Consider the following 22710-nt stretch of genomic DNA (forward strand, 5'->3'; position numbering starts at 1 on the left):
TAAAATTGTGTTTAGGGCAGATCAGTACCAAACCAAAAATATGCACATGAGGAGTTTCCGGACTTGTTGTTTTGTTGTTCCGGCCTCATTTAAACTTGCCTAGGTAGATAGTTTCATTATGCTTCACCTCTTGCCATGCTAACAACATTTAATATTGCTGGGTACATAAACGAGAGAGAACTAAGTAAGTCAAGTGGTGTTTTCTTCAGTATGCAACTCCGTTGCATAATGAGCTCCATTTAATTTGTAGGGTTGTTTGTGCACTTTGCCATGCCATGCCTCATTAAACCGGACATGCATCATACTTGTTTGCCCATTGTGCCATGTTTATGTGATGGTTGTTTACTATGTTGTTTCTCCTTTCCGGTGTTGCTTCTTCGGATTGGTTCCGATAACGTCGTGTGTGTGAGGATCCGTTCGACTACGTCCGTTTGTCTTCTTCATGGACTCGTTTCTTCTTCCTTGCGGGATTTCAGGCAAGATGACCATACCCTCGAAATCACTTCTATCTTTGCTTGCTAGCTGCTCGCTCTTTTGCTATGCCTATGCTGCGATACCTACCACTTGCTTATCGGGACTCCCATATTGTTGAGCCAAGCCTCTAACCCACCTTGTCCTAGCAAACCGTTGTTTGGCTATGTTACCGCTTTGCTCAGCCCCTCTTATAGTGTTGTTAGTTGCAGGTGAAGATTGAAGTTTGTTCCTTGTTGGAACATGGAGATGTTGTTCCTTGTTGGAACATGTTTACTGGTTGGGATATCACATTATCTCTTATCTAATTAATTAATCTATATACTTGGTAAAGGGTGGAAGGCTCGGCCTTATGCCTGGTGTTTTGTTCCACTCTTGCCGCCCTAGTTTCTGTCATATCGGTGTTATGTTCCCGGATTTTGCGTTCCTTACGCGGTTGGGTTATAATGGGAACCCCTTGACAGTTCTCTTTGAATAAAACTCCTCCAGCAAGGCCCAACCTTGGTTTTACCATTCGCCACCTAGCCTTTTTCCCTTGGGTTAGGCCAGCCCAAGGGTCATCTTTATTTTAACCCCCCCGGGCCAGTGCTTTTTTAAGTGTTGGTCCGAAACAGAGCCACTTGCGGCGCCACCTCGGGGAAACTTGAGGGCTGGTTTTAGCTGTACGTAGTGTTCATCCGGTGTTTCCTTGAGAACGAGATATGTGCAGCTCCCATCAAGATGTCGGTGCATCGGGCGGTTTTGCTGGACTTGTTTTAGCATTGTCGAGGATGTCTTGTAACCGGGATTCCGATTTTGATCAGGTCTTCCCGCTAGAAGGAATATCCTTCGTTGACCGTGAGAGCTTGTGATGGGCTAAGTTGGGACACCCCTGCAGGGATTTCAACTTTCGAAAGCCGTGCTCGCCGTTATGGGCAGATGGGAATATGTTAATGTCTGGTTGTAGAAAACCTGAAGTTGATCTTAATTAAAATGCACCAACCGCGTGTGTAACCGTGATGGTCTCTCTCCTACGGTGTCCGGGAAGTGAACACGGTGTTGGAGTAATGCTTGACGTAGGTTGTTCTAGGATCACTTCTTGATCATAGTTGTTTGACCGTGCTTTTGCCTTCTCTTCACGGTCTCATTTGCGTATGTTAGCCACCATATATGTTAGTCGCTTGCTGCAGCTCCACGTCATACCTTTACCTTACCCATAGGCTTAAATAGTCTTGATCGCGAGGGTGTGAGATTGCTGAGTCCCCATGACTCACAATTACTTCCAAAACCAGTTTGCAGGTGCCGATGTTACCGTGCAGGTGACTCAACCAAGCTCAAGGAGGAGCTCGATGAAGATCTTGTCCTTTATGTTGTTCCGTTTCCAGTTGATCAGCAGTGGAGCCCAGTTGGGGTCGATCGAGGATCTGTGTAGCTTTTGGGGTAGTCTTCTTTTATTTTGGTTCCGTAGTCGTACCTTGAGTGTATCTGGATGAATGTAATGTTTTATTCATGTAACTATGTATCTCTTTCCCTTATGTATTACATGGGTTGTGTGAAGATTACCTCACTTGGGACACTGCTTTCAATGCGGTTATGCCTCTAAGTCGTGCTTCGACACGTGGGAGATATAGCCGCATCGAGGGCGTTACAAGTTGGTAATCAGAGCCTTCCCCGACCTTAGGAGCCCCCCTGCTTGATCGAATCGCTGGCGTTGTTGAGTCTAGAAAAATGTTTTGAGTCATTTAGGAATTATATATCGGAGAGTTAGGAATTCTTTTTACTCCTCAGTCCCTTCATCGCTCTGGTGAGGCTTCCTGACGTAGAGTTTTGACTCTTCTCTTCTCAAATTTCAGAAAAAAAAAATTAGGATCACGCGGGTATCTTGGAGTCGTTCCGATGGTTTTGTGACGAGAACATTGTTCTTGGTGCCTCCTGACATTTAGGGGTTGTGGCAGTGTCCTGGGGAGTTGAGCTCCGAGGTGTTGTCGTCACAATTTTATCGTTGCAGTTCTGGAATACCTGAGATTAGTTTTGCCGACATCGAAAATCTCTTTTATGCAGTTGTTGGTGAGATAACCTCGACGCCACCCAGTACTGCGGCGGGAGTTCGGGAGTATTGCCATAACTCGTATAACGGATGCTTTTCGAAGGTTGAGGTAGACGATTTCCGAAGGTTTCTTGGTTATGAGTTGAAGGATGGATACAGCTGGATGTAGGATTTGTTAGTTTGGGTGAGATATTATGCTTCCCCTGTATCCCCAACACCTGATTGCATAACTGGGAAAATTTCGGGAGTTTATAAGTGGGAATTCAAGTAGCTCTTAGGATATCTTTCCGACAGATGTATGATTTGAAATTGGGGTTCGACGTCTAGTGGTCCGCCTATTCACGGTTGGTTTTACAGTGGTCTCGTTGTGTCTTAAAGAGTCCTTGGCTATGCCGACTCGGGGACGCTTCGTATGTCATGTGCACTGCCTTGTACATGATGGTGCTGTACGATCGAGCCCGTGTAGGCCCCACCATGAAAACTTCGGACGAAATCTCTATCATATGTTTGTTCCGGCTTATTCTGCAAGCCAATCCTTTGTTTTGTTTTGAGATGTTGTATTCAAGTTGCTTCAAAGTCAAGTGTTGATTCCATACCTTCCCCAAATGGTGTTCTCATACTCCTATGTGAATATCAATACTTCATGATAATCGAGATTGTCATGTCAATCATTTTCATCCGGTGTGTCTCTCTTCAAGTGGATCCGATCACTTCAACATTCGCAAGATCGATTATCAGTTCTTCTCAACGGTGTTTGCTTCATCCGTTCCAAGTTTCCGTTGTTTTCCCACCCTCCCACCCTTTTTCTTCAAGGACTCGGATTTCTTTATCAAGTATCCATCTTATGGATGTGAAGTCTCTCCATTCTTTTCCGTCAATAGTCTTACCCGGTGGTTCTCTTGAAGATGTTCTACTGGTTCATTGTTATTGACTACGTGGAAGTAGTAGATCACCATCTTGATCTGCCTGATGCTCAGGTGGAAGAGGAGGAGGTGGTGGTGGCGGAGCCAGTGAGTTTGACCAACATTGAAACAATGCTACGAAATGCTCGTGCATTCCGTGAACTTTCACCTGCAAAAGATAAACAGTGGGCCCGTATGTTGGAACAATGCAACGTTGCTGTCACGCTAGGAAATAAGCTGTCAGTATTCTCAGCTATGGTCACCTTTCTTCAGGTGAAGACATCTGAGTGGATGACCAACAAATCATTCGATGCGATGTTGGCTACTTTCTGCGAATCTTTCCCAGATGCGTCTGAGCTGCCACACACCTACAGTAAATGAAGAATTTCCTTCATGCAGTTGGAATTGGATATGATATGATCCATGTTTGTAAGAATAATTGTGTTCTGTTCCGGAAGGATTATGCCAACTTAAGTGAATGCCCGAAATGCAAATCATCAAGATGGAAAGATGGCGATGCTGTGAAGAGGATTCCTCATAACGTTTTGAGACATTTTCCAATTACACCAAGATTGCAGAGGTTGTTTCATGATTCTAAAACCAGAGAGGATGTACTGTGGCATTCTAGGAACCAGGAGTACAAAGATCAGAATGTAATGAGCCATCCATATCATGGTAGTGAGTGGAAAAGCTTCAATGATAAACACAAAGAGTTTGCTGCTGACCCGAGAAACATTAGACTTGGCTTAGCTTCAGATGGATTTAACCCATTTGGCCACCAGAGCACCACATATAGCATGTGGCCAGTGCTTGTTATCCCTTACAACATGCCTCCAAATGTCTGCACCAAAGAATCAAACTACATCATGGCCTTGCTCATCCCAGGTCCAAAAAGTCCTGGAAAGGATTTTGATTTGTTCATGGAGCCTCTTGTGGAGGAACTTCAACAGCTATGGAAGGGTGTTCTCACTCGAGACCTATATAGCAGCCCACCAGCTGATTTCTTTCTACGTGCTGTTATAATTTGGTGCATCCATGATTATTCGGCTTTGGGCACTATGTCAGGGCGAACGACACATGGTTGTAATGCATGTGTTCGCTGTGACAGGAATCTGTTGTCATACGCAATACTTAGCAAGATCTGTTACATTGGACACCGTTGTTTCCTTGCCAAGGACAAGCCGCATCCTAGAAAATACCGAAGACATGTGTTCAATGCAAAGCATGAAAACCGTGATGCGCCAAAGAGGCTCACCGCCGATGAGTTGCAAGTGGAATTAGAGAAGGTCAGGCATATTACACCAGGAAACCATCCTGGTAATGGTAGCGGGAAAAGGAAGTGTGGCAGGGTAGAAGAGAGATTATTGTTTACCTGCAGGTCCACTTTGTGGGACTTGGAGTATTGGAAAGATTTGGATCTGCGGCATAATCTTGATGTGATGCACATCGAGAAAAATATATGTGACAACATTATCGGCACACTTCTTAATATTGAAGGCAAGACGAAAGATACCTTAAAATCTAGGATTTATTTGACACACCTGGGTATCAGAAAGGATTTGCAGGTGCAAGATGAAGGTAAACCAAGGGATATGGCACCAGCTGTGTACGTCTTGGACAAGGTAAAAAGAAAAGAATTCTGCGAGGTCCTATCACGTGTGAGATTCCCACATGGATTTGCTTCCAACCCTGAAAGGAGAGCAGTGCAGATGGAAACAAGGTACAAGGGTTGAAAACTCATGACTGCCACGTCCTACTTCAAAGGGTTTTACCTGTTATCGTTAGAGGATTGGGCCGCCCTGACTTATACAGAGCAGTTGCAGAGTTGGGACAATTCTTCAGGGAACTCTGCAGTAGGAATATCAGGATAGATGCTTCTGAGCGTCTTAGAGACAAGATACCAACTATCCTATGCGACCTTGAGAAGATATATCCTCCAGCCTTCTTTGATGTGATGGTGCATTTGGCTGTTCATCTACCTGATGAGGCACTACTTAGAGGTCCGGTACAGTATGGCTGGATGTACCCTATTGAAAGGCGGCTAGACACTTTCAAGGGCTATGTTAGGAACAGAGCTAGACCCAAGGGTTCCATTGCAGAGGCCTACATTGCTACAGAAGCATTGACATTCTGCTCAAAATACATTGAAACAGCTGATCAGCTTAGCAAAGAGGTGGGTGAAGACAATCCCAGGCTCAATGTTTTCGATTATTCTGTTCGAGTTATAGGGAAGAGTCGACAAGAGGACAAACCTAAAGATTTGGACAAAATGGTTTGGTATGTGTTGAATAACTGTCCTGAGATACTACCTTACATCAAGTAAGTGCAGTACTGCAGCTTATACATCGTAATCTACTAAACTTGCAGCACATTCTTATATATTTAGATGTTTGACGCGATCACTATGTTGTGCAGCATCTACAAAGAGGAGTTACTGCCGCAAAATCCAAGAAATATTGACAAACTGGTTATGGCAGGATTTGCGAAATGGTTCAAGAACCATGTAAGCTTTTGAAGTGCACTGTCGGTTTTCTAATATATTGAGTACATAAGATGATCAGCTTGTCTATTTTCTAACCATAGGTTAAGAAGATGCGGGAGGATGGGCAGGCAGTTTATGATGCCCTTTACTCACTAGCAATGGGTCCTGATACTCGGGTAAGCCATTATGAATCTTGCGTTGTTGGAGATGTGCGCTACAACACCCTTGCACGAGACGAAGGCAGGAAGACACAAAACAGTGCCATCATGAGCATGGATACGTATGACAAAGAGACAACTGAAATGTATGCTAACATAACAGACATTATTCAGTTGCAGTATATCTCCAGTTTCGAGGATCATCGGTGTGTGGTTCTGTTGTGCTGTCATTGGTATAACCTGTTTTCTAGGATCGCAAAACCCAGAGCTGATGATTATTTCAAATCCATCGATGTCAAGGCGGTGTACCAGACCAACGAGCCTTTTATTTTGGCAAATCAAGCAACACAGATATTTTTCTTAGAAGACACATTTGCACGTAGCGATGACTGGAGAGTATTGCAAAGGCATGTAGCGATGACTGGAGAGTATTGCAAAGGTTTGAGCAGAGGAATTCGTTTAATGAAGTTGCCCAACAAGATGATGCTTACACTGCTCCTGATGTACAAGATAACACAGATGTTCCTAATATCTTTGAGAACCATCACGTCAATGACAGCGGCGAAAAGATTGCCTTTCGTGCTATGGACATACAAGAGTTGATCAAGAAGAAGCCAACATTCGAGGACGTTGAGGACGAAGAAGAAGATGACACCGTGGGGAATTATGATTCAGACTAATACACATGGCGAAGATGTTGACGCTACTGCTGCGGATGATGATTACATTGCTTTTTTCGTATTTGCCTGTCAGAAGACGTTTTTTTATCTACTATGTGAAATTGTGTTTGCTATGACAACTGAAACCTGATGAACATGTTGTTTAGTATTTTGCTGTGAGAACATCACTTGTTATGTATGCTGATTTGTGTTTGGTGATTGTATGACAACTAAAACATGATGACATTGTTGTTTAGTTGTACTCATATTTGGCTGTGAAACTTGAATTTGATGACATAGTTTGCTGTTGGACTGCAATTTGCTCGACGTCTTCGAATGAGAACAAAGCTGACCCGACAGGGCCTCTGCTATTTATTTATTTATATGAGCAAAAGGGGATACCCCCTGATTTCCGTTAATAGAAATCACTAGATGTTCACAACACTACGCCTAGCCTGCTACACAGGTTTCATTCATTACTAGTTTCAGCAAAGTGCTCATGTCGTAGCCACTGAATACATCACGAGTGCTACATACACTGCAAATAAAGAGACAATCATCCTACAGAGCACATCGATTTTGCCCATTATCTTCACAAGCTCTTTCATCTCCTCATTGTTGTCAAGGCCGTTCAACAGTTGTTGCTTGGCCATGATCATAGGAACTGCATCTTTAACCTTCTGCTCTGCATCTTCCTCTTCTACCGTTCCTTCAGTTACTTGTCCAACACCCCAACCTGATGGTATTGGGATTCCTCGGCTAACCAAATAATCAGCGTAGTAGCATTCCCCCACATCAACAACTTCCCAGAAATACAAATCACACGAATCTTCCCTTTTCTGCACAAATCAAATTGGTAGATCATCAACCAAACTATTAAAAAAATCAGCAACTGAAAGCAGCAGAACAACACTTAAACATATTATTACCCCATGATTCGGGCATTTGCAGAAGACTCGGACAGGGTTGCGGATTGTGGTTGAGACGCGACAGATGACTCTGCGTGATTTGCAGCAGTGGCACCACACCAACGGCAGCGGGTTGCGATGAGCAATCGACTGCGGTGCGCGTGCCGGCGAGGGTGTGATGAGACCCACAGGCGATGGTACGGGTTGCGACTTGGCGCATATCTGGTTGTTGCCTGCTGAAGAGCAGGTGGACGAGCAGCCAGCAGACATGGTTGCTGCGGCCAGAGCTTCTGATGCTAGGCAGAGTAAGTAGAGAAGAGGAGAAGCGAACATTGGATATGTCAGTTTCATTACTTGCAGAGTAGCATAGTACCATATATAGTCATAGTCTAGGTTTGGATTCGAACCAGCTACAGGAGCACGTCTTTCTTTTTTCTAAAACTTGGCAATGTCTCATTACTGGTACACTAGCTTGTTCTGTACGCCTTCCCAAGTCTTTGATTTTCTTTCCCTTTTTGCGAGGAAGGAAGGAGGACAAAATTGAGAGTTCCTGGGACTCGAACCCAAGACCTCTCGGTTGAAAAGCAAGGGTGCTAGTCACTTATGTGGCAAACGTTCCCTGTGAGGAGGACAGCAGACGAACGCATTTTCCTCATAGTTTTCTTCCTACATATAAAAAAGTATGCTACTTGGTGTCCTCTTAGTCAACAAACGATTGTGCCAACCTTGACCGTTGGATTGACATTCAACGTCTGTCACGTTTCTTTAGTCTCTTCTTCCTCGAGCCGCCAAAACCAAACTAGCGCTGGCGGGACCGCCTGCTCCCGCCTCCCACGGCTGGTGGTGATCTGCCCTGGCTCCTGTTCATTCCCGTCCGAGGCCTCACCATCGTCCTCCGCCTTGGTTCGCTCGCCGCGGTGGCACCCTCCGGTGTTGTCAACATGGTCAACAACCGAGAGGAATAAGGAGATGACTATACATGGTGAGGATGACAGTAGGGACCCAGCAGCGCGCGCAGTAATTTTGTTTTTTCAGGACGGAGAAGGGTATCAACTGGGTTGTGCGGGACCCGTGGCCCATCTAGCCCAGGCTTTTATTTCATATGTTTAGCACATGACCAGCCCAGTTTGTTTTTTTCCTTTCTGAAAATTGCTAGCTAGCTATTTTGTTTTTTGCAGAATAACCAACGTAGGCCTACTTGCTTTTCTACGCCCTGCTGGGCCGGAAAGCTTTCAAGACGAGGAGGGATGCATTTTGCCCAGAAAATGGGGTATAAGTAATAAGAAATGGGCTATAAGTAATAATAAATGGGCTATAAAATGAAAAAATACAGCAAACAGACAATAGTTCCAAAATATTGTTTTCTTTCGGATTTTAATATTTTAAATTTCATTGTTTTTGTGCGGGTAAAATTTCATTGAATTTAAATTAAGGTATATTTAGATTTAAAATTAATTTGAATCTGGCTAGAAATTTCGGACTGTATGCTGTTTGGGACAGATTTGGAGGCTGACTTGTGGGTCTACTAGGTTGACGTGTACTTTGGCTTTGTCAACTTAGTCCACAAACGATTCTAGCAGCAGTGACTGTTGGTTGTTAATCCAACGGTCGTGCTGCTTCTTCAATATCTGATCTTCTTGCTCCAGCCGCCCAAACCAGCTCCGGTGGGACTGCCTGCTCCCACCTCCCGTGGCCGGCTGTGCTGCCGCATAGGCCGCACCGCCCCACCCTACTTCATTGCTGGCCAGGCCATTCCTCTACTCACCCACACCTCGTGTTATTTTTCGGCGACGGCAGCCGGACCAGTAAACCCTCGTGCTCCCCACCGCGTGGGCAACAATTGCCGAGTCTTCCCCGGCTCCGTGTCGTTCCCTTCCTAGGCCTCGCCGTCATCCACCGCCATGGTGCTCTCGGCATGGCCTGGTCAACTTGGTCAATGAATGACATCCATCGGTCGTGGACTGTACGTGCAAAATATTGATTCCTCCACCTGACAGCTGGGACCCACCGGAAGGGCCTCTGTATTTCGTGAAAAAAACGTTCCCCTCGCTGACATGTCGGACCCACCAGCTATATCTTCGCACGCAAGGAAGCGCCTCCTTATTACGCACAAAAAATGAATACCCCATGCTAGCTGGGACCCACCATAGTGGGAGGATGACTTGTGGGCCAACAAAGTTGACGGGGACGGAGGGCTTTGTCAACTTAGTCAATATGAATGATTCTAGCTCCAGTGACCGTACGATGTCCATCCAACGGCCGTAGTGCTTCTTCAACCTATGGTCTTCTTGCTCCAGCCGCCCAAAGCAGCGTCCGTCGTGCCGCATGCTCCTGCCTCCCGTGGTCGGCTGTGCTGCCGCGGAGGCCTCACTGCCCCCTACTATTCCCACCGCTGGCTAGGCCCTACGGCGACGGCAGCCTCACACCGCAGCCGAACCAGTGAACCCTCGTACTCCTCTCCGCGCGGGCTTCCACTGCCATGTCTTCCCCGGCTCCGCGTCGTCCCCTTCCTAGGCCTCGCCATCGTCCACCGCCATGGTGCTCTCCATGCGGCGTGGTCAACGTGGTAAAGGAACGACTTCCATCGGAAGAGTACTGTACGTGGAGAGGCTGACAGCTGGGTCCACGGCTACAGCCCAGTTTTTTTGTGATTTGCCAAGTTAGTCGCTTTGTCACGCCTGTTGGGCTGCAAATCTTTCAAGACGAGGAGAGCTTTCATTCGGCTGGCCGAGAAAATGGCCCATCAGTAATGAGAAATGTGTTGTACATTTTTAAAACACATCAAACCGGCAATTAGTTTCAAATATCTTTTTTTTCATTACAAGATTTTAAATTACATTAATTTTTATGCGTGGAGAATTTGTTGGATTTTATATTGATATACATTTATTTTTAAAATCAGTTTGAATGTGAGTCGAAATTTCGGGATTAAAAATAGTTCGGACCGCATCGAAATATGCAAAATTTCATATAATTTTTTAACCGTGGCCACAATTTGGGCTGTAATGCTAACAAAAAGAATATGGGCTCCAAAAAAACCTTAAGAATTAGCAAATGGGCTGAAAATTATTAGAAATAATGGTAGATGGGCTGTATGCTGTTTTCCACAGATTTGAGGCTTTCCTAAAAAAGGTTGACGCACAAGCAGTGACTATTGGATGTCCATCCAACGGCCGTTGTGCTTCTTCAATCTCTGCTCTTCTTGCTCCAGCCGCTCAAACAAGCGCCGGCGGGACTGCTTGCTCCCTCCTCCCTGCGGCCGGCTATGCTGCCGCGCAGGCCTCACCGCCCCACCGTACTCCCATCGCTGGCCTAGCCATCCCTCTACTCACCCACACCTGCTGTTATTCTCCGGCGACGGCAAACGAACCAGTAAACCCTCATACAGTCGTACTCCCCTCCACGTGGGAAACAACTGCTGAGTCTTCCCTGTCTCTGTGTCGTTCCCTTCCTAGGCCTCGCCGTCGTCCACCGCCCTAGTGCTCTCGGCGCGGCCTGGTCAACGTGGTCAACGACCGACATGCATCTGAAGTGGATTGTACGTGGAGAGGCCGACAGCTGGGTCCACGGCCGCACGCAAGGAAATGCCTCCTTATTACGCGCAAAATAATGAATCCTCCACCTGACATCAGGGACCCACCGAAAGGGCCTCTGTATTTCGTGAAAAAAAACGTTACCGCCGCTGACAGCTCGGACCCACCAGCTATATCTTCGCACACAAGGAAGTGCCTCCTTATTACGCATAAAAAAATGAATACTCCCCCTGTTAGCTGGGACCCAGTATAGTGGCAGGCTAACTTGTGGGCCTACTAAGTTGATGGGGACGGAGGGCTTTGTCAACTTAGTCAATATGCACGATTCTAGCTCCAGTGACCGTACGATGTCCATCCAACGGCCGTAGTGCTTCTTCAACCTGTGTTCTTCTTGCTCCAGCCGCCCAAACCAGCGCCGGTCGTGCCTCGTGCTCCTGCCTTCCGTGGCCGGCGGCGATGCGGCGGAGGCCTCACCACCCCCTACTACTCCCACCGCTGGCCAGTGTTGGGGAACATAGTAATTTCAAAAAAATTCCTACGCACACGCAAGATCATGGTGACGCATAGCAACAAGAGGGGAGAGTGTAATCTACGTACCCTCATAGACCGACAGCGGAAGCGTTATGACAACGCGGTTGATGTAGTCGTACGTCTTCACAGCCCAAACGATCAAGCACCGAAACTACAGCACCTCCGAGTTTTAGCACACGTTCAGCTCGATGACGATCCCCGGACTCCAATCCAGCAAAGTGTCGGGGAAGAGTTCCGTCAGCATGATGGCGTGGTGACGATCTTGATGTTCTACTGTCACAGGGCTTCGCCTAAGCACCGCTACAATATTATCGAGGAGTATGGTGGAAGGGGGCACCGCACACGGCTAAGAAAACGATCACGTGGATCAACTTGTGTGTCTAGGGGTGCCCCCTGCCCCCGTATATAAAGGATCAAGGGGAGGAGGCCGGCCGGCCCTAGGGCGCGCCAAGGAGGAGGAGTCCTCCTCCTAGTAGGAGTAGGACTCCCCTCTTTCCTACTCCTACTAGGAGGGGAAAGGAAGGGGGAGAGGGAGAAGGAAAGGGGGGTGCCGCCCCCCTCTCCTAGTCCAATTCGGACCAGAGGGGGAGGGGTGTATGGCCCACCCTGGCCGCCCCTCTCTCTCTCCACTAGGGCCCATGAGGCCCATTACTTCTCCCGGGGGGTTCCGGTAACCCTCCGGCACTCCGGTTTTCTCCGAAATCATCCGGAACACTTCCGGTGTCCGAATATAGCCGTCCAATATATCAATCTTTATGTCTCGACCATTTCGAGACTCCTCGTCATGTCCGTGATCACATCCGGGACTCCGAACTAACTTCGGTACATCAAAACTCATAAACTCATAATATAACTGTCATCGAAACCTTAAGCGTGCGGACCCTACGGGTTCGAGAACAATGTAGACATGACCGAGACATGTCTTCGGTCAATAACCAATAGCGGAACTTGGATGCTCATATTGGTTCCCACATATTCTACGAAGATCTTTATCGGTCAGACCGCATAACAACATACGTTCTTCCCTTTGTCATCGGTATGTTACTTGCCCGAGATTCGATCGTCGGTATCTCAATACCTAGTTCAATCTCATTACCGGCAAGTCTCTTTACTCGTTTCGTAATACATCATCACGCAACTAACTCATTAGTTGCAATGCTTGCAAGGCTTATGTGATGTGCATTACCGAGAGGGCCCAGAGATACCTCTCCGACAATCGGAGTGACAAATCCTAATCTCGAAATACGCCAACCCAACATTTACCTTTGGAGACACCTGTGGAGCTCCTTTATAATCACCCAGTTATGTTGTGACGTTTGGTAGCACACAAAGTGTTCCTCCGGCAAACGGGAGTTGCATAATCTCATAGTTATAGGAACATGTATAAGTCATGAAGAAAGCAATAGCAACATACTAAACGATCGGGTGCTAAGCTAATGGAATGGGTCATGTCAATCACATCATTCTCCTAATAATGTGATCCCGTTAATCAAATGACAACACATGTCTATGGTTAGGAAACATAACCATCTTTGATTAACGAGCTAGTCAAGTAGAGGCATACTAGTGACGTTTAGTTTGTCTATGTATTCACACAAGTATTATGTTTCCGGATAATAAAATTCTAGCATGAATAATAAACATTTATCATGATATAAGGAAATAAAATAATAACATTATTATTGCCTCTAGGGCATATTTCCTTCAGTCTCCCACTTGCACTAGAGTCAATAATCTAGATTACACAGTAATGATTCTAACACCCATGGAGCTTTGGTGTTGATCATGTTTTGCTCGTGGAAGAGGCTTAGTCAATGGGTCTGCAACATTCAGATCCGTATGTATCTTGCAAATCTCTATGTCTCCCACCTGGACTAGATCCCGGATGGAATTGAAGCGTCTCTTGATGTGCTTGGTTCTCTTGTGAAATCTGGATTCCTTTGCCAAGGCAATTGCACCAGTATTGTCACAAAAGATTTTCATTGGACCCGATGCACTAGGTATGACACCTAGATCGGATATGAACTCCTTCATCCAGACTCCTTCGTTCGCTGCTTCCGAAGCAGCTATGTACTCTGCTTCACATGTAGATCCCGCTACGACGCTTTGTTTAGAACTGCACCAACTGACAGCTCCACCGTTTAATGTAAACACGTATCCGGTTTGCGATTTAGAATCGTCCGGATCAGTGTCAAAGCTTGCATCAACGTGACCTCTTACGGTGAGTTCTTTGTCACCTCCATATATGAGAAACATATCCTTAGTCCTTTTCAGGTATTTCAAGATGTTCTTGACCACTGTCCAGTGATCCATTCCTGGATTACTTTGGTACCTCCCTGCTAAACTTATAGCAAGGCACACATCAGGTCTGGTACACAGCATTGCATACATGATAGAGCCTATGGCTGAAGCATAGGGAACATCTTTCATTTTCTCTCTATCTTCTGCATTGGTCGGGCATTGAGTCTTACTCAATTTCACACCTTGTAACACAGGCAAGAATCCTTTCTTTGCTTGATCCATTTTGAACTTCTTCAAAATTTTGTCAAGGTATGTCCTTTGTGAAAGTCCAATTAAGCGTCTTGATCTATCTCTATAGATCTTAATGCCCAATATGTAAGTAGCTTCACCGAGGTCTTTCATTGAAAAACTCTTATTCAAGTATCCCTTTATGCTATCCAGAAATTCTATATCATTTCCGAATAGTAATATGTCATCTACATATAATATCAGAAATGCTACAGAGCTCCCACTCACTTTCTTGTAAATACAGGCTTCTCCAAAAGTCTGTACAAAACCAAATGCTTTGATCACACTATCAAAGCGTTTATTCCAACTCCGAGAGGCTTGCACCAGTCCATAAATGGATCGCTGGAGCTTGCACACTTTGTTAGCTCCCTTTGGATCGACAAAACCTTCCGGCTGCATCGTATACAACTCTTCTTCCAGAAATCCATTCAAGAATGCAGTTTTGACATCCATCTGCCATATTTCATAATCATAAAATGCGGCAATTGCTAACATGATTCGGACAGACTTAAGCATCGCTACGGGTGAGAAGGTCTCATCGTAGTCAATCCCTTGAACTTGTCGAAAACCTTTTGCGACAAGTCGAGCTTTGTAGACAGTAACATTACCGTCAGCGTCAGTCTTCTTCTTGAAGATCCATTTATTCTCAATTGCTTGCCGATCTTTGGGCAAGTCAACCAAAGTCCACACTTTGTTCTCATACATGGATCCCATCTCAGATTTCATGGCTTCAAGCCATTTTGCGGAATCTGGGCTCACCATCGCTTCTCCATAGTTCGTCGGTTCATCATGATCTAGTAGCATGACTTCCAGAACAGGATTACCGTACCACTCTTGTGCGGATCTTACTCTGGTTGATCTACGAGGTTCAGTAGTATCTTGTTCTGAAGTTTCATGATCATCATCATTAGCTTCCTCACTAATTGGTGTAGGTGTCACAGAAACCGGTTTCTGTGATGTACTACTTTCCAATAAGGGAGCAGGTATAGTTACCTCATCAAGTTCTACTTTCCTCCCACTCACTTCTTTCGAGAGAAACTCCTTCTCTAGAAAGTTTCCGAATTTAGCAACAAAAGTCTTGCCTTCGGATCTGTGATAGAAGGTGTATCCAATAGTTTCCTTTGGATATCCTATGAAGACACATTTCTCCGATTTGGGTTCGAGCTTATCAGGTTTAAGTTTTTTCACATAAGCATCGCAGCCCCAAACTTTCAGAAACGACAACTTTGGTTTCTTGCCAAACCATAGTTCATAAGGTGTCGTCTCAATGGATTTTGATGGTGCCCTATTTAACGTGAATGCGGCTGTCTCTAGATCATAACCCCAAAATGATAGCGGTAAATCAGTAAGAGACATAATAGATCACACCATATCAAGTATAGTACGATTACGACGTTCGGACACACCATTACGCTATGGTGTTCCGGGTGGCGTGAGTTGTGAAACTATTCCACATTGTTTCAAATGTACACCAAACTCGTAACTCAAATATTCTCCTCCACGATCAGATCGTAGGAATTTTATTTTCTTGTTACGATGATTTTCAACTTCACTTTGAAATTCTTTGAACTTTTCAAATGTTTCAGACTTATGTTTCATTAAGTAGATATACCCATATCTTCTTAAGTCATCTTTGAAAGTGAGAAAATAACGATATCCGCCACGAGCCTCAACATTCATCGGACCACATACATCTGTATGTATGATTTCCAAAAAATCTGTTGCTCTCTCCATAGTACCGGAGAATGGTGTTTTTGTCATCTTACCCATAAGGCACGGTTCGCAAGTACCAAGTGATTCATAATCAAGTGGTTCCAAAAGTCCATCAGTATGGAGTTTCTTCATGCGCTTTATACCGATATGACCTAAACAGCAGTGCCACAAATAAGTTGCACTATCATTATCAACTCTGCATCTTTTGGCTTCAACATTATGAATATGTGTGTCACTACTGATGCTCCTTCAATGGTCGAAACAGGGGTCTTGTTCATCGGGAGGGGTGTGGCGTACCGCAAAACGGGACTCCACGGGATACTGTTCATCTCCACCGTCGACCCCCTCTAGCCTCCACGAGCTACTGTTCATCCACCGTCGACCTCCTCCAGCCTCCACCTGCGACTGTTCATCCACGGGCTCCTGTTCATCCAGCCTCCACCGCGCGCTACTCCACCGGCTACTGTTCAACCAGCCCTCTCCACGGGCTCCTGTTCAACCACCCCTCCACAGGCTACTGTTCATCCTGCCCTCCACCATCTACTGTTCATCCTGCCCTCCACGGGGTGGTCCTGTTCATCCAGTCCTCCACGGGGTCCTGTTCATCCAGCCCTAACCGGCTCGATCGATCGGTGTCCTGTTCATCCAGAGGCAACACCACGAGGTCATGTTCATCCACCCCCACCGGGAACTGTTCATCCACCCCCCCCCCCCCCCGCAACGCTCACTGTTCATCCAGAGCCAGCATCGATCGGCTTCAGTTAGCAGCAGTAGTGAAGGAATCACTCGATTGGGTTCAGTTAATAGCCATCGATCGATCGCTCGGGTTCAGTAACGCGTAGCCTGCAGTGCAATCGCTCGGGTTCAGTTAGAGCCCAACGCCTCGCTCGGGTTCAGTTAGAGCCAACGCCTCGCACACACGCGCGTACGTGTACGAGAGAAGCGCGCATCGCTCGGCCCCCGACCTCCCACCGTAACCGGGAAATCCCTGAAATTTTCCTCGCCCTCGCTTCTACCACGGTTTTTTCCCTCATGGACGGCCCAAAGAATGTCATGCAGCTGCGTCTACGGCCCGCCCAGGACGAAAAGCCCATTTTCTATCATGATTTTTTGCCATAGAAGTAGGAGCCCACCACATCTATGATGATACCGGGTTTTGTCACAATAATCGTCATAGAAGTGTCATATCTATGACAGAAAAAAAATTCATTCGGCCCAAAATGTCACGGATGTGTCTTTTTTTGTAGTGTACTCACTCCCGGTGGGGAGCATCATGGAATTGACGATGGAGAAGGGTTGGTGATGACGAAGAACGAAGATCCCCCTCTCCGGAGCCCCAAGCGGACTCTAGATCTGGCCTCCCGATGAAGAACAGGAGGTGACGGCGGCTCCGTCTCGTGGATCGCGATAATTCTTTCTCCCTGATATTTTTTCTGGAAAAATAGGTATTTATGGAGTTGGAATCAGGGTCTGCGGGGCCACCAGGTGGGGACAACCCACCTGGGCGCGCCCTGGTGGGTTGTGCCCACCCAGGTGCCCCCCTTCGGTCTTGGCTCTAGAAATTCTCTTTTATTATATAAAAATTCCTCGCAAAGTTTCGTTCCATTCCGAGAACTTTTATTTCTGCACAAAAACAACACCATGGTAGTTCTGCTAAAAAAAGCGTCAGTCTGGGGTTAGTTTCATTCAAATCATACAAATTAGAGTCCAAAACAAGAGGAAACGCGTTAGGAAAAGTAGATACGTTGGAGACGTATCAGGGGGTGCTCCAAGGAGAGCACAACCCACCAGGGCGCGCCAGGAGGCCCAGGCGTGCCCTGATGGGTTGTGCCTACCTCGGGTGCCCCCGGACCGCCTCTTTGCTCTATAAACACCCCAATATTCCAGAAACCCTAGGGGAGTCGATGAAAAATCAATTCCAACCGCCGTAGAGTCTAGAACCACCAGATCCAATCTAGACACCATCACAGAGGGGTTCACCACTTCCATTGGTGCCTCTCCGATGATGCGTGAGTAGTTCTTTATAGACCTTTGATACGTCTCCAACGTATCTATAATTTTTGATTGTTCCATGCTATTATATTATCAACCTTGGATGTTTTATATGCATTTATATGAACTTTTTTATTTTTGGGACTAACCTATTAACCCAGAGCCCAGTGCCAGTTTCTGTTTTTTCCTTGTTTTAGAGTATCGCAGAAAAGGAAAATCAAACGAAGTCCAATTGACCTGAAACTTCACGGAACTTAATTTTGGACCAGAAGAAGCCCATGGAGTATCGGAGATGGACCAGGTGAGTCCCGGGCTGCCTACGAGGGTGGGGGCGCACCCACCCCCTGGGCGCGCCCCCTGCCTCGTGGACAGCCCGGAGATCCACCGACGTACTTCTTCCTCCTATATATATCCATATACGCTAAAAACTTCGGGGAGGAGAATAGATCGGGAGTTCCGCCGCCAGAAGCCTCTGTAGCCACCGAAAACCAATCTAGACCCGTTCCGGCACCCTGCCGGAGGGGGGGAACCCTCTAAGGTGGCCATCTTCATCATCTCGGCGCTCCCCATGAGGAGGAGGGAGTAGTTCTCCCTCGGGGCTAAGGGTATGTACAAGTAGCAATGTGTTTGATCTCTCTCTCTCTCTCTCTCGTGTTCTTGAGGTGATACGATCTTGATGAATCGCGAGCTTTGCTATTATAGTTGGATCTTATGATGTTTCTTCCCCTCTACTCTATTGTGTTGAATTGTGTTTTCCCTTTGAAGTTATCTTATTGGATTGAGTCTTTAAGGATTTGAGAACACTTGATGTATGTCTTGCGTGGGATACCCGTGGTGACAATGGGGTATTCTATTGATCCACTCGATGTATGTTTTGGTGATCAACTTGCGAGTTCCGCCCATGAACCTATGCATAGGGGTTGGCACACGTTTTCGTCTTGACTCTCCGGTAGAAACTTTGGGGCCCTCTTTGAAGTAGTTTGTGTTGGTTTGAATAGGTGAATCTAAGATTGTGTGATGCATATCGTATAATCATACCCACGGATACTTGAGGTGACATTGGAGTATCTAGGTGACATTAGGTTTTTGGTTGATTTGTGTCTTAAGGTGTTATTCTAGTACGAACTCTATGATAGATTGAACGGAAAGAATAGCTTCGTGTTATTTTACTACGGACTCTTGAATAGATCGATCAGAAAGGATAACTTTGAGGTGGTTTCGTACCCTACCATAATCTCTTCGTTTGTTCTCCGCTGTTAGTGACTTTAGAGTGACTCTTTGTTGCATGTTGAGGGATAGTTATATGATCCAATCATGTTATTATTGTTGAGAGAACTTGCACTAGTGAAAGTATGAACCCTAGGCCTTGTTCTAGCGCATTGCAATACCGTTTACACTCACTTTTATCATTAGTTACCTTGCTGTTTTTATATTTTCATATTACAAAAACCTATATCTACCATCCATATTGCACTTGTATCACCATCTCTTCGCCGAACTAGTGCACCTATACAATTTACCATTGTATTGGGTGTGTTGGGGACACAAGAGACTCTTTGTTATTTGGTTGCAGGGTTGCTTGAGAGAGACCATCTTCATCCTATGCCTCCCACGGATTGATAAACCTTAGGTCATCCACTTGAGGGAAATTTGCTACTGTCCTACAAACCTCTGCACTTGGAGGCCCAACAACATCTACAAGAAGAAGGTTGTGTAGTAGACATCAAGCTCTTTTCTGGCGCCGTTGCCGGGGAGGTTAGTGCTTGAAGGTATATTTTTAGATCTTTCAATTGAATATTTTAGTTTCTTATTTTATCACTAGTTAGTCTATAAAAGAAAACTACAAAAAAAATGAAATTGAGTTTGCCTCATACGCTTCATCTTTTTAATATCTTTCGTGAGTATGATGGAAAGGAAAATTGTGCCAAAGTGTTAGAAGAAGGATGCATTAAAATGTTTGGCACTAAATATTTGAATGATGAGCATGATTGCAATGTTGTTAGTATGAAATCCTTGAATATCCATAGTACTAATGATGATTGCACTAGTTATGATGAAAATATCTCTTATAAGCATGTCGATTTTTGTGGAGTGCATAGAGTTTGCAAGTACATACCAAATAGGGAAAATAGATTTTGCAAGAGGCATAAGTATTTGGAAACTAAATGGTTGCAAAAAAGGCTAAATATTAGTGCTAAAAATTTAAAATATCTTAGCTGTACTTGTGAACTTTGCAATGAACATGGTCATTTAAATATCAAATGCAAATTGTGTTGGGGAACGTAGTAATTTCAAAAAAATTCCTACGCACACGCAAGATCATGGTGATGCATAGCAACGAGAGGGGAGAGTGTTGTCCACGTACCCTCGTAGACCGAAAGCGGAAGCGTTAGCAAACGCGGTTGATATAGTCGTACGTCTTCACGATCCGACCGATCAAGTAACGAACGTACGGCACCTCCGAGTTCAGCACACGTTCAGCTCGATGACATCCCTCGAACTCCGATCCAGCCGAGTGTTGAGGGAGAGTTTCGTCAGCACGGCGGCGTAGTGACGATGTTGATGTTCTACCGACACAGGGCTTCGCCTAAGCACCGCTACAGTATTATCGAGGTGGACTATGGTGGAGGGGGGCACCGCACACGGCTAAGAGATCAATGATCAATTATTGTGTCTTTGGGGTGCCCCTGCCCCCGTATATAAAGGAGTGGAGGAGGGGGAGGGCCGACCCTCTCTATGGCGCGCCCTAGGGGAGTCCTACTCCCACCGGGAGTAGGATTCCCCCTTTCCTAGTAGAACTAGGAGCCCTTCCAAGTAGTAGGAGTAGGAGGGAAGGAAAGGGAAGGGTAAAGGAGAAGGAAGGAAGGGGGCGCCCCCCTCCCTAGTCCAATTCGGACCAGCCCATGGGGAGGGGTGCGGCCACCCTTTGAGGCCTTTCTCTCCTTTCCCGTATGGCCCATTAAGGCCCAATACGAATTCCGTAACTTCCCGGTACTCCCGAAAATACCCGAATCACTCGGAACCTTTCCGATGTCCGAATATAGTCGTCCAATATATCGATCTTTACGTCTCGACCATTTCGAGACTCCTCGTCATGTCCCCGATCTCATCCGGGACTCCGAACTCCTTCGGTACATCAAAACACATAAACTCATAATATAACCGTCATCAAACTTTAAGCGTGCGGACCCTACGGGTTCGAGAACTATGTAGACATGACCGAGACACGTCTCCGGTCAATAACCAATAGCGGAACCTGGATGCCCATATTGGCTCCTACATATTCTACGAAGATCTTTATCGATCAAACCGCATAACAACATACGTTGTTCCCTTTGTCATCGGTATGTTACTTGCCCGAGATTCGATCGTCGGTATCTCAATACCTAGTTCAATCTCATTACCGGCAAGTCTCTTTACCCGTTCCGTAACACATCATCCCGCAACTAACTCATTAGTTGCAATGCTTGCAAGGCTTATAGTGATGTGCATTAGCGAGTGGGCCCAGAGATACCTCTCCGACAATCGGAGTGACAAATCCTAATCTCGAAATACGCCAACCCAAGAAGTACCTTCGGAGACACCTGTAGAGCACCTTTATAATCACCCAGTTACGTTGTGACGTTTGGTGGCACACAAAGTGTTCCTCCGGTAAACGGGAGTTGCATAATCTCATAGTCATAGGAACATGTATAAGTCATGAAGAAAGCAATAGCAACAAACTAAACGATCAAGTGCTAAGCTAACGGAATGGGTCAAGTCAATCACATCATTTTCCTAATGATGTGATCTCATTAATCAAATGACAACTGATGTCTATGGTTAGGAAACATAACCATCTTTGATCAACGAGCTAGTCAAGTAGAGTTATACTAGTGACACTCTGTTTGTCTATGTATTGACACATGTATTATGTTTCCGGTTAATACAATTCTAGCATGAATAATAAACATTTATCATGATATAAGGAAATAAATAATAACTTTATTATTGCCTCTAGGGCATATTTCCTTCAGTCTCCCACTTGCACTACAGTCAATAATCTAGTTCACATCGCCATGTGATTTAACATCAATAGTTCACATTACCATGTGATTAACACCCATAGTTCACATCGTCATGTGACCAACACCCAAAGGGTTTACTAGAGTCAATAATCTAGTTCACATCGCTACGTGATTAATACCCAAAGAGTACTAAGGTGTGATCATGTTTTGCTTGTGAGGGAAGTTTAGTCAACGGGTCTGCCATATTCAGATCCATATGTATTTTGCAAATTTCTATGACAACAATGCTCTGCATGGAGCTACTCTAGCTAATTGCTCCCACTTTCAATATGTATCCAGTTTGAGACTTTGAGTCATCTGGATCAGTGTCAAAACTTGCATCGACGTAACCCTTTACGACGAACCTTTTGTCACCTCCATAATCGAGAAACATATCCTTATTCCACAAAGGACAATTTTGACCAATGTCCAGTGATCTACTCCTAGATCACTATTGTACTCCCTTGCCAAACTCAGGGCATGGTATACAATAGGTTCGGTACACAACATGGCATACTTTATAGAACCTATGGCTGAGGCATAGGGAATGACTTTCATTCTCTCTCTATCTTCTGCGGTGGTCGGATTTTGAGTCTTACTCAACTTCACACCTTGTAACACAGGCTAGAACTCCTTCTTTGACTGTTCCATTTTGAACTACTTCAAAATCTTGTCAAGGTATGTACTCATTGAAAAACTTATCAAGCGTCTTGATATATCTCTATAGATCTTGATGCTCAATATGTAAGCAGCTTCACCG

This window comes from Triticum urartu, chromosome 3A (assembly GCF_056163025.1).
Source record: "Triticum urartu cultivar PI428250 chromosome 3A, HENAU_Tu73, whole genome shotgun sequence".
In the NCBI taxonomy this organism is placed as follows: domain Eukaryota; kingdom Viridiplantae; phylum Streptophyta; class Magnoliopsida; order Poales; family Poaceae; genus Triticum; species Triticum urartu.